The 8,255-nt window shown below is 42.0% G+C and overlaps 1 pseudogene; it reads left to right on the top strand.

Annotated features, from left to right (window-relative positions):
- On the top strand, window positions 1–7,913 carry LOC130210144 (uncharacterized; annotated as a pseudogene).
- The last annotated feature ends 342 nt before the right edge of the window (window positions 7,914–8,255 follow it).

Genomic DNA, 8,255 nt, shown 5'->3' on the forward strand with positions numbered 1-8,255 from the left:
ATGACCCATGGTGACGTGAAGATCAAAAGGACTCCCGGGAGAAAGCAGGTTAGTAACATTAATGATTGAGAGATGAAAATTCATCCATTAAGGAAAGAAAAAAGAGGAGATAGGTACCTCAGTGGTGTGTCCTAAAAGCGTCCCCGACGCAGCTATAAGCCTCATAGCAGTGATATCAAGGGGCTGGACCAGGTGAACCTGATTCAGCCCTAACTATAAGCTCTGTCAAAGAGGAAAAGTCATAAGTCTACTCTTAAATGAGGTGACTGTCTGCCTCCCGGACTGAAGGTAGGTGGAACTGGTTCCATAAAGAGGAGCTTGATACCTGAACGCTCTGGCTCCCATCCTACTTTTTTAAGACTCTACTGGGAACTACAAGTAGTCCCGCATTTTAGTGAGCACAGCTCTCTGAGTGGGGCAATAATGGTACTCTAAGTGTCTTTTAAGATATGATGGTGCATCACCAATCAAGGAGCTTTGTAGGTTAAGAGAAGAATTTTAAAAGTGATTCTTGATTTTACACTGGGAGCCAGTGCAGAGCAACTAGTGCAGGAGTGATGTGATCTCTTTTCTTAGTTTTAGTGAGAATACGAGCCAGTGCAGCATTCTATGGATCAAACTGAGGACCTAAGAGACTTATTAAGAGCAGCCTGATAATATAGGAGTTGCAGTAATCCAGTCTCGAGAAGTAACGAGCAGCGCTATGAACCAATTTCTTCTTTTTCTGGCATCTTTTGAGACAAAGATGTGCCTGATTTTTGAAGATATTAAGTAGATGAAAGAATGCAGTCCTTGAGATTTGCTTTACGTGGAGTTAAAGCGACAAGTCCCGATCAAAGATAACGCCAAGATTCTTTACAGTGGTGTTGGATGCCAGGGCAATACCGTCTACAGAAACCACATCTTGAGATAATTGATCTCTGAAAATGCTCAGGGCCGATTAAGTAATTACTGTTTTGTCTGAGTTTAACATCAAGTAGTTGAGTCATCCATGTTTTTATGTCTTTAAGACATGCTTGAATTTTACCGAGTTGGTTGATGGTCTCCTCTGGTTTTTATCGATAGATATAGTTGAGTATCATCTGCATAACAATGAAAGTTTATGGAATGTTTCCTGATAATATTGCCCAAAGGAAGCATGTATAAGGTAAATAAAATTGGTCCAAGCACAGAACCTTATGGAACTCCGTGATTAACGTTGGTGTTGATTATCGAGGCGCCATCGTTTACAAATACAAACTGAGATCGGATCACCAGATGATAAATGTTTAAGTTCTTATATATGTATGACGACACTCAGCTGTGTATGGGGAGGAGGTGGGGAGAAGAAATGAGTGGTAAAGGAGGGTAATAAGAAACGAGAAAATGATACAAATATATACTCGAGAAGCATTGAAGTGGGATTTCTGCAATGTTGACGCTGTCTAAAAGCACAACTGAGGATATCATCCAGGATTACCAGAAGAAGAATTTCATCTGCTCACAGCACAAAGGATGCCGGATTCTGTGGGCAGGAATTGGAGTTTATGAACCCCTGCTTCAAAAACATAAAGACACTGTTTTAGGTGACTCTTTACTGCAGTTAAGGAGAAATATTTCAGTTAGATTTCTATTTCCTCAGTAGGAGTTCCTGCTGAGGAAACACTTGTGTTGCCCTCTGTTTAAGCTTGTGTGCTGCCCTATGTACAAACACAATGTTTAACTTGTCGGCGAAGCCTGAACCGATTTGAGGTCATATCTGTACAGATTGTAAAGCCCTCTGAGTCATGCTGCAAACATAGACAACACTGGTGTGAACAGAGGCAACAAGTTAGACTTCCCTCACAGTTCAGGCACTTTCCAGGTAGCTCGACAGGCAGCCACCCCTCCTCTATTCTAGTGTTGAACACCGAGCCCCCTAGGGCTTGCGGGTTCGCCACCCTGTTCATGTTGTTCACTGCCGCGCTGTTCACCCACACGCGTTTTGCATGAAGAAAACCTCTGTGAAGTTTTCAGATGACACTATTTTCATTGACCGTGTTTACAAACAACACTAAACTTAACAAGAGAGGAAATCAACAACTTAAGGGAAATAAAGAACAGCTACAACTGATTGTTGACTTTAGGAAAGGAGGCCAAGACAACCTGTTTACATTAATGCCAAGGTGAGCAAGAACAGTTTTAAGACTCTCAAAATTTTCACTGTATCACACAACCTGACATCTCCATCCTGTGAGGAAAGTTCCTAAACGGCTGAATTTTAATGAAACAAAGAAAGCCCCATGTTTGACGAAAGAACTTGTCAACCTGAAAACTGGGAGAAAAAGCGCCAACTGTTAAACAGTGATACAGTGACTCATTCAATTCAATTTAATTCAATTCAGTTTATTTGTATAGCCCATTTCAAATTACAATTTGTCTCAGAATGCTTTACAATCTGTACATATAGACATCCCTGTCCCAAAACCTCACATCGGATCAGGAAAACTCCCAAACAACCCTTCACGGGGAAAAAAGGGAGGAAACCTGCAGGAGAGCAACAGAGGAGGATCCTCTCCAGGATGGACAGGTAATAGATGTAATGTGTACAGAAGGAATCATTCTACACAAATTAAAACACAGTAACAACACAATCAATGAATACGACAGTAACGAACGGTGGAACCAATTTTTCTGCATCTTTTGAGACTAGATGTGCCTGATTTTTGAAATATTACATAGATGAAAGAATGCAGTCCTTGAGATGTTCTTCACGTGGGAGTTAAAGGACAAGTCCCGATCAAAGATAACGCAGAGATTCTTTACAGTGGTGTTGCAATGCCATCTACAGAAACCACATCACCAGATAATTGATCTCTGAGGTGTTCAGGGCCGAGTAAAAATAACTATTTTTATTTTTCATGCACTTCCTCAAGGAGGGACAGTCCTCCATGAAGAAATGCACTTCCTCAAATAGTTTAACAATTGTCCTTTTCTACCAGTTTTCAGGGTAACAAGTTAATAAGTAAGCAGTTTCATTGTTTCATTATGAACCTGTGTTTAGTCTTTAAGGGAAATCCAAAGGGTATGTTGCCGTGCACATTTGAGATACTCGTGGTGATGATGTAAACCAACAACAACCCAATCAATGAATATGACAGTGTATGAATAGTTGGTAGTAGTCATATTCCACGATCCAGACCTCAATGATCCATCAGGCAGATAGATTTATGACGCCTCATAGGGTCCGGCTGACCCTATGAGACGTGAAGTCAAAAGGACCCGGGAGAAAGCAGAGTTAGTAATGTGCATAGAGAGATGAAAATTCATCCACAAGGAGGGAGAAAAGAGGAGAGAGGTGCTCAGTGTATCCTAAACGTCCCCCAGCAGCCTATAAGCCTATAGCAGCATATCCAGGGGCTGGACCAGGTGAACCTGATTCAGCCCTAACTATAAGCTGTTGGCAAAGACACATTGAGAATATCTATTAGAGAGCTGCCAATTAAAGGCAAAACGTCTTCAAGCAGCCTCGTCGGGATGGGGTCCAAGAGACAGGTAGACGGGTTAGAAGTAGAAACCATTGAAGATAATTGGTCAAGGTTGATGGGAGAAAAGCTATCCAAACTAATTGATTAATCATCAAATATCATGTATGTATTGTGTACTAAAAAAATAAAGTGACACCATTTTAAAAAGCATGTTGTTGATGTTTTAAACTGACGGTACTAATAGAACACATACATAAAAAGCAATCATATCAAAGTAATAATCTAGAATATGTAATCGTCGAAGAAAATCTAAACTGTGAAATGTAAGCACAATTTTTGGTACACAGATGCTGTTGATAGGTGGCCAAATCACACCTAAGTTTTAATCAAAATGTAAAAAAATTAATAATAATCAGTCTGATACTTTTATATTTGTTGTTTATTAATTACCTGAACCTGGCCATTTTTTTCTCTTTCTGACTTGTAGGTTCTCTTTTGCTTTTGGTGAACAACTATGCCAGCTTACCTGAAAAAGACTTCATCCCCCATACTGTACTGGGGATCTTGCTCCTCGTTATTGCAATCCTCTTAGCTTATACAGGTAGTATTTTATGAATTCTTCTCACAAGATGATATACATATATTTGTAGTGTTGGTTGATTTATATTTGTTTGTACAACTCATAATCCTCTCCTCTGTTTTTACCTATATCTTAGGTATCTCTCACAGTCTGTCCCACGCTCAGCTGTTTTCCTCTCTGTGTCTGACCGTTTCGGCCCTCTGGTGTGGTTCAGGTCTGGTGTACATCCTGGTGGGGCAGGCGGTGCTGCAGCCTACGGAGCTGAGATCCTCTCTGGTTCCCGGCCTGGCAGCATTTACCTTAGCCCTGCTCGTCATAGGCGCTGTAGCAGTTGCAGTAAAGGAAGCAGTTCTAGTTATCATAGCTGTCGGCATAAGTTTAGCAAGTGCCCATCAAATCGCCGGTTTGTCAGCTTCAGGTTTTGGTCAGTCTGCAACAGCTGCCAACTACCTTCTGGTCTGTCTGGTGGGTGTTTACTTTGGTTTTGGACGCCTGCTGTACAGCATCACTCATGGTAAATTGGAGCCCAGGAACTGGCTTGAGGAGAACAGCAGAGCATCACCAGGGTTGTAATGATGCAGTGTCAGTGGGTCTGGTGATGAACTTGCTGTCCGCCTCTGTGTTAGCCTGTCCTTTGTTAGGCGTGGTCCCCCAGCTCTCCATTGGTCACGTCCCCTGGCTTTGGACAGCGGGAGTTTTCCAGCTTGGCATGTGTGTCCTCTTCTACCGGGCCATGGACACACTGGCCGCCACGTTTTACGGCTTCACTGCTCTGCTGAAATTTGCAGAGGGCTACAGCGCTCTCCTGTCATCTTCAGTTCACCCTTTCTCCCCTATTCCCTTCCCCATTGTCTTCTCTGTGCTTTTCTCCATCCTGGCTCTGTTCAGTTGTCAGAAGAGCTTGCTGGAGGGGCTCTACCAGTTAATCTTTGCAGCATATTGTATTGTCATTGCAGCCCAGCCTCAAGGCTTCTTCCAAGGAGGCACCCAGTGTGTTCAGGGAGCTATATTTGTGTTGTCTGCCGGCATGCTTTTTATTACCACATTTAATATGGTTTCCACGACAATGATTCCTACGGGGCAGGGATATTTCAAAGCTTTGGTGACCAGGATGCAGTGTCTTACTCTCAGAGCCCATAATAAAAATCAACATGTACCTTACCTGGGCTACTCCAAGTATGCTGATGCAGAGGTGTTAGGCCACGCCTGTAATGTGCTAGCTGCTTTTGCCGTAACAGCCACAGTTGGGGACATAAATCCTCTGTCTGTGCTGGTTATGCCCTGGGTGGTGGTTTCTGGAGGGGCACTCCAGCTGCTCTGTGGTTCAGTAGCTTTTGCTCGAGGTAAAACCTTTGAGAGCACAGTTTTCATTCTCTATGGGGTGATGTGGGCAGTATGGGGTTTGACTCGATATGGCGGCTTATACGGGGAAACCCGCAGCTTTAATGTGGTTGTCGGGATCATAAGCTTCATGTTGTTTAACTGTTTAGTGACAGCTGCAGCACTATTTGTAAGTGTTGCTTGGTTTGCTTATGCCCTCACCTTCCAGCTTATCCTCATTAGCTTCCTGCTGGATGCAGTAGGTGCACTGCCTTATGGCTATGACATAGGAGTCACCATAATTTTTGGTCTGGTCAGTTTTTATTTTTTCTTGGCGGAAATTTTTAACAGCACCTTCCAGTCCCCACTGATACCCTTCGGAAAACCTCTAGTCAAGCTAAATGGGGACAGAGGAGGCGCAGATATTTGTCCGCATGTACCCGCTCGCAAGGCCTCGTCTGTCCGGCAGATTGCAGGTGTATACAAACTTTATGTTTTTTTAATTTGTATGCAACTTTTTATTTTTATGCAACTTTACACAGTTGTCTTATTTTTTCCAATGCAGAAATTATGAAAAATGGTGGCATATGTGGAATGCCGACTGACACCGTCTATGTGCTGGTGGCAGCTTGCAACAGGCCCGACGCAGTCGTCAAAGCTTACAAGTGAGTTTCTATTCTCGTGAAAGTGCAATTATCTGCATTATTCTATTGATTCCATCTCTTCACTCTGTAATTTCTGAGCTTAACTTCAGGGTGAAGAAGCAGGCGCAGGACCGCCCCATGTCCCTGTGGATCTCCTCCATCAAACAGCTGGAGCCGGTGCGACACCTGCTGAGCCCTCTGCTCCTTGATTTCATGGAGGCTGCGTGGCCCTCTTCCATTAGCATGGTTATACCCAGAGGTAGGTGTGGGTTTATTGATGCACATTTGTACAAGTAACATTTTGTGCGGGTGCCTCATGTTTCATGATGTTTTATGAGTATCATATTAGTTGCTTGGCTTTCACAGGCCCGTGGATGGACACCTTTGGTTTAGGAGATGCTGCTAAACACATAGGGACACCACAAAGCATTGCAATCAGAAACCCAGACTGTTCTGTGGTCACACATCTTATTAATCTGGTAAGGGCTATGTAATTAATTGCTTAAAATGTCAAAGTGAGTGAAATTTGTCAGCAGGCTCTTTAGTAAATACAACCTTTTTTCTTGCAGGTGGGGCCTGTCGCTGTAACCTCAGCCAACCCTTCAGGCGAGGCAGACACAACGCACCACAACCAAGTTTACGCCAAGCTAGGAACAAAAGTTTGGACAATTGTTCAGTGTTAATAAATACAAAAGTGAACAGTGTTTTTTATATATATTTTTGCAGTAAACTACATACGCCTTTTACTCGATTAGGTGGATGGAGTGTTATGTGATGGACCATCCCCAGAGAATATTGCATCTACTGTGGTTGACTGCACCAAAATTGAAACGGGTTGTATTGGCTTCTTTAGAGTGGGTCTCATTCCTAAATCCAAGGTAGTAATCCTTCTTGTGCTATAATACACAGTTTCTGTTTGGTGAATGTTTACACTAATACCTGCTGTTTTTGTGCTTTAAAGGTTCTTTATATCTTTGAGGAGGTTCAGAAGCGGCACATACATGGGCAGACAAATCCTGCTTTTGAATGATCTGCATCTGTAAGATGCACAAAAGAAACTCAAGAAAACATTTACAGTTTCACTTGAACAACGTCCAGTCCTCCAGAAATGGGTCATCGTAAGCACTTGTAAATAATGACAAATGTAACCTATATCCAGACTCAGTGCAAGCATAGGAAATGTAGAGGAGATCTCAGGTTCCACTGCACAGGGACAACCCCACAAGCTGTTAATGTGCTGGTGTTTTTTGGCACGCAAACTGATTTTTTTTAATTATGTTTAATTCAATTCAATTCAGTTTATTTGTATAGCCCAATTTCACAAATTACAAATTTGTCTCGGAGTGCTTTACAATCTGTACACATAGACATCCCTGTCCCAAAACCTCACATCGGATCAGGAAAAACTCCCAAATAACCCTTCAGGGAGGAAAAAAGGGAAGAAACCTTCAGGAGAGCAACAGAGGAGGATCCCTCTCCAGGATGGACAGATGTAATGTGTACAGAAGGACAGATTAGAGTTAAAATACATTCAATGATTTTGACAGTGTATGAATAGTTTGTATTAGGCATATTCCACGATGGAGACCTCCACGAGCCATCAGGCAGATGGAGGTAGAGAGGAGGAGTGGGCGGAGTCTCAACAGGGCAGTGGCGTAGTTGGTAGCAGGAATTCCACGGTCCAGACCTCGATGATTCATCAGGCAGATAGGATCTATGCCTTCTCATAGGGTCCGATTTACTTTCTTATACGAATGTTGGTGTAAACATTCTACAACATGCACACCGGCTCCAATGCACTGCAACTTGACTAGCTGGTTAACTTGACTAATGTCTGTACTGTATGTCATATATTTTTCAATGTGTCAATTCTTTTGAGTTGTGTATATACTTCTTTTATGATAAAATATATATTTAATGATTTCCAGAAGCAAGTGGCTGCAATTATTCATATAATTTTCTTTTTAGATTTTATTGACTGTTTTACTGTATTCTAGGAAATAAATTACATTAAAAGATCACTGCCAAGTATGAAAGTTACCTGAATGCACTTTCACTGTGCCTTAAGGGCAATAATATTAGAAAATGTAAACAAGTATATGCATAATGAAACATAGCCATATGATACTCTTCAGGTAAGGTATATACAAGTATATACCTTACCTGAAGAGTACAATGAGCTAAGTTTCTAAAAGGAGATTAAAAAATGTATTCTTATTTAAATGTCAAGCACATGTATTTGCAATGTATCATAGAATCAAGACA

The sequence above is a fragment of the Pseudoliparis swirei genome, chromosome 19, assembly GCF_029220125.1.
Source record: "Pseudoliparis swirei isolate HS2019 ecotype Mariana Trench chromosome 19, NWPU_hadal_v1, whole genome shotgun sequence".
Classification (NCBI taxonomy): domain Eukaryota; kingdom Metazoa; phylum Chordata; class Actinopteri; order Perciformes; family Liparidae; genus Pseudoliparis; species Pseudoliparis swirei.